Consider the following 5708-nt stretch of genomic DNA (forward strand, 5'->3'; position numbering starts at 1 on the left):
TCTACATTATATGTATGTATGTGTATATGTATGTATGTATGTATCTATCTATCTATCTATCTATTTATCTCTCTCTCTCTCTATATATATATATATATATATATATATATATATATATATCTCTCTCTCTCTCTCTCTATATATATATATATATATATATATAGTGAGAATTTACAAAAAAAACAAAAGACGAAGATGGGTGTGTAAACAACAAACGGATGCATTAGTTTAATGCTCAGGAAGTGAGAAAGTCTTTTACGTTTTGAGCCTAAGCTCTTTGACAGAAAGGAACACAGAAATAAACAGGGAGAGAAAATAGAAAAAGGTTTAGTGGCTACATGCATATAATATACATATACATACATATATATATATATATATATATATATATATATATATATATATATATACATATACATATATATATACATATATATGCACATATATACATATATATATATATACACACACACATATATCACACATACATGCACATATATACATTTACACAAACATAAAACTGCCAACTTATCAATGTGTTGAAAATTTGGCAGTTATTTCTAACAGGTCAAGTAACCTTCTTTGGCTTAGTTTCCAAACTGTGTCTATAAATAGGCATAATGTGAATATGTGTGTATGTGTGTGTGTGTGTTTTTAGTTATGTATATATGAAGGGTCAGTTAGCAAGGTGAAAGTCACTAGTAAGTTCAATGATGAATTTAGTATGCAGGTGGGGGGGTACATTAGGGCTCCAAGCCATACCAGAGGAATTCATGTCTAGCTGCTCTTAGGAATTCTTGTGTGTTGATGATTGATTTTAGCTCTTTTAATAGAATCACTAGAAGAATTGAAGCTGAAATTCCAGACATGAAGGAAAATCTAGAATTGAAAGGCCTTGAAGTATACTTAGCAAAGACAAAAATTTTAGTAAGGAGAAAGGAGAACAGGACCTTACAGCATCAGGTCACAAAAAGGGCATCCATTCTTCATTCTATAAGTTGTTGTTGTTGGCACTCCGTCGCTTATGACGTGGAGGGCTCCAGTTGATCCGATCAACGGAACAGCCTGCTCGTGAAATTAACGTGCAAGTGGCTGAGCATTCCACAGACACGTGTACCCTTAACGTAGTTCTCGGGGATATTCAGCGTGATGCAGTGTGACAAGGCTGACCCTTTGAATTACAGGAACAACAGAAACAGGAAGTAAGAGTGAGAGAAAGTTGTGGTGGAAAAGTACAGCAGGGTTCGCCACCATCCCCTGCCGGAGCCTTGTGGAGCTTTAGGTGTTTTCACTCAATAAATACTCACAACACCCGGTCTGGGAATCGAAACTGCGATCCTATGACCACGAGTCCGCTGCCCTAACCACTGGGCCATTGCGCCTCCACTTCATTCTATAAGGTATGCTCAGTATAATCAAAGAACACTCAAAAGGTGTAGTGGGACAAAAAGTTGGTAAACAAAGAAGGTAAAGTTCACATGTAGTAGGTACACTGGGGAAATAAGTACTAAATGTGCTTGTGAAAAAGGTTCTCTAAAATACCCAGGTGGATTCCTAGAAATGGTTGAAAGTAGCTTTTGCTATCTAGGGAATCAAATGAGCAATAGGAGTGATTGTTCTGACAGTGGGGTAGCTAGAATGAATAAGAAAAAAGCTGGAGAAGGTTCATGGAGCCATTACCTTTGTTGGCAACAAAGGGCTTATTCCCTCAAGATCAAGGTTGAATTGCATGATGCTTATGTATGATGTGCACTGCTACGCAGCTGTGAAACATGGGCTTTGAGACCAGAAGATATGCAAAGGCTTGAATGGAATGAGGTGAGCATGCTTTGCTGGATGTGCCTTGTTAATGTATGTGAACAACAAAATATAAAGGAACTGAGAGAGAAACTGTGTATAAAAGGAATAAGTTATTGTGTGTATAAGAGAAAATTGAGCTGGTACAGACATATGATGGAGATGAAAGATGACAGCTGCATAAGCAAGTACCAAGTGCTCAGAATGAATGGTATATGTAGAAGAGAAAAAACCAAGTAAGACTTCAGATGAAGTGCTGAAAAACAATGTTCCATCTGGTGAAGACTGTCTTGACTGGTGATATGTGGTGTTGCAGAAGGCCCAACCTCTTGCAAAGTGCATGCATCACCATCTTTGTTGTTTTTCTCTTTCTACTCAACTCCCTCATCACAGCCTTTATCCCTCTGACTCCCTTTCACCAACCCCCTGACACTACCTTTCTCTTTATCTTTATTTTCTCTTTTCCATTACTCACTTCTATTTAATTTTCCTTTATGCACCATTTAACCCAACCACATAAAATGCATTAGTACCATATCCTTACCTACTTAACCCCACCACCTGCTATCTTATCACCCTCCGACTCTCTCTTATCATTTTTCACTTACCTTCCCATTACCTCACTCACTAAAAGTGCGCCAACCCTCTCTCAACAATAAATGTGTAACTGTTTTGGGCTTCAATGAACCACCCACCCTATGCTAGTATGACAGATGGACTGATCCATCCCATCACTGGGTCCAAATACTCAACTTACTTCATTTACCAGCACCACTTTGTCCCCTCTCACCTCCTTTCACACTAACTTTTGACATTATGCTTCCGATTCCCTTGTCCCCCCTCTCTCTCTCTCTCTCTCTCTCTCTCTCTCTCTCTCTCTCTCTCTTCTATTCCCACCCATAGCACTGTTCCGCAATTATTCTCTCCACAAACATTCTCAGACAATAAATCTGTTCCTTTCTATTGTGGATGCTCTATTTTATTTTACAAGCTGCAAGACAACTCCAACAGTGATGGTGCCACGAAAAGAGCCAGCACACTCTGTAAAGGGATTGGTATTAGGAAGGGCATCCAAAAGTAGAAATCATGTTAATAATGAAACATTGGAGGAAGACATGGTGCTCCCCACTGTTAAATTCTACCAAACTGTCCAATGTATGCCAGCACAGAAAGTGAGTGTAAAATAATGATGATGGTGATGACCATATATATCAGGGGTGTATGTGCTAGGTGCGTTGCTGCATACCCATCGAAAAGAAAAAAAATCATTATAAATATTGACCTTAATCATTAATTTAATCACAAATCATAATGCAAAACTTTTGTTATACTTTTGTTATTTTGTTTGCAAAACCAATAATAAAGTGGTTCATTGTATGATGAGGTTATCGAACATTTCATGTCTCAAACGAGAAGAATAGAACTTACATATAAGTAATTTAAGTAAGTAGAATTATATTGCTTCTTATTTTTCAGTGTGTGTGCATAAGAAAATTATGGTTTATCTTAGAAAGCTTACAATTTATAGGGCATTATTAATTCAGTTTACTTTAGTGGCATTTATCTGTATCCCAATTGAATTAAATTTACATTATTTACATTTTGGATCCTGCATTTTGAATAGGAATACAGTTTGTATGCCTAATTTGAGTAATACTAATGTTAGTCATAGTATAGTCAGTATGGCAGCACACCCAATGACAACAACCATTATATGCCACTAATATATATATATATATATATATATACTTTATTTAAAAGCAGCAGAAATATAACAAAAAACTGTTACTCTGAGTTTCACGTTCCCGTTCATCGGACAGTTTTAAATTTTATATTACTTTCGATTGCATTGTTATTCTTTCTCCATTTCTAACAAAACTGTCCGATGAACGGGAACGTGAAACTCAGAGTAACAGTTTTTTTGTTATATTTCTGCTGCTTTTAAATAAAGCATATTACTCTACCTCTGGTATTTGAGTACTCTTTTTTCCACCTTGTTGCACATTTCATGTGCTTACTCCGGTATATATATATATTATATACTTCTTTTTATTATTACTAAAGCTGCAAAAAAATTTTAAAAACTGCTACTCAGAGTTTCTCATTCTCATTCGTCGGGTAGTTGTGATTAACATTCTTAATCACAACTGTCTGACAAATGGGAATGTGAAACTATGAGTAGCAGCTTTTTGTGATGTTCTTGCAGCTTTAATAGTAGAAAAAGAAGCATATTACTCTACCTCTGGTACTGTTTTTTTTCTTACCTTGTTTCACATCTATGTGCTTATTCATGTATGTGTATATATATATATAAGTATGTGCGTGTATATGTTTGTGTGTCTGTGTTTGTCTCCCCAACTTCGCTTGACAACTGATGCTGGTGTGTTTACGTACCCGTCACTTAGCAGTTCGGCAAAAGAGACCGATAGAATAAGTACTAGGTTTACAAAGAATAAGTCCTGGGGTTGACCTGCTCGACTAAAGGCGGTGCTCCAGCATGGCCACAGTCAAATGACTGAAACAAGTAAAGGAGTAATGGCACCTGTACTAGTGGAGCACTAAGAGCACCGTTCGAGCATGATCGTTACCAGCGTCGCCTTCTGGGCACTTGTGCTGGTGGCACGTGAAAAGTCATTCGAGCGAGATCGTTGCCAGTGCCACTGGACTGGCTCCTGTGCAGGTGGCACGTAAAATACACCATTTTGAGCGTGGCCGTTGCCAGTACTGCCTGACTAGCCTTCACGCCGGTGGCACGTAAAAGCACCCACTACACTCTCTGAGTGGTTGGCGTTAGGAAGGGCATCCAGCTGTAGAAACTCTGCCAAATCAGATTGGAGCCTGGTGTAGCCATCTGGTTTCACCAGTCCTCAGTCAAATCATCCAATCTATGCGAGAAAGTATCGAGCAATGTAGTGTATATAAAGGATGCAGAACATTGCATTAAAAGCCAGCTGGTGGAGATTCTGTCTGGGGTTAAACTAGTAGTAACATTCACCTGCCACTATGATGTAGCAACTCGATTTGCTACATATATATATATAATTATATGTGTGTGTGTGTGTGTGTGTGTGAATAGACATACAGGCATCATTCTTTATCCATTTTCCAAGCTGGCATGTGTTAGAGAGATTGTCACACTCTGTCTTAGTAGTTTTTATTGGAGTTGCTATCTTTCCAGATATGTGAGGGACTATGTCTCACTCATGCTTTCCATTTTTACTACAGTTATCAATCACTTTACAGACTGTACAGTGTGCATGTTTTGTAATCGCATCAGCACTTGTGAAGTTGTCTTTTACCTCACAATACTAATAGGTGGAGACAGGCAATGTTAGCAACTACTTATTCAGTGGTAAGAGGGTGAGTGATCAATGACTGTTACAGAGATAGGTAATGGTGAGAGAAGAGTGATAGTTTCAGGAACATTGTAATGGGTGAGAAAAAGAGAGACAAAGAGTAATAAACATGTGTATGGAGGGACTAAATAGGAAGGTGGAGTAATAGATTATGAAACAAGAAGAGAGTAGGAAGGGAATAAAAACAAAATTGGAAGAAGAGCAAAGACATCTAAAGTGAAGCAATTTCCTGTGCTTGTACATATGTAGTTCTAGTCAGAAAGTAGTGTTGCCCAGTTATGTAGTAGGTGCTTTTCATAATGTTAGCATTCAACAGATATTTTTAACTGGGTGTTTCAATAGAGATTTTTTTTTTTTTTGAAGACACTCCTTATCTCTGCTGTGCACAGGTAACATCGTTTACTTCCAGTTTGGAAAAATCTGGCACATTGCTTAAGGATACAATATGTCACCCAGTTCAAGAATTGAAACCGTAACCTTATGACCACGAGCCCAATAACATAACCACTAAACCATGTCTTTCACACACATTCACACATATATATCATCATCCTT

The sequence above is a fragment of the Octopus bimaculoides genome, chromosome 8 (genome assembly GCF_046866305.1).
Source record: "Octopus bimaculoides isolate indiv1 chromosome 8, ASM4686630v1, whole genome shotgun sequence".
NCBI classification, from domain to species: Eukaryota; Metazoa; Mollusca; class Cephalopoda; order Octopoda; family Octopodidae; genus Octopus; species Octopus bimaculoides.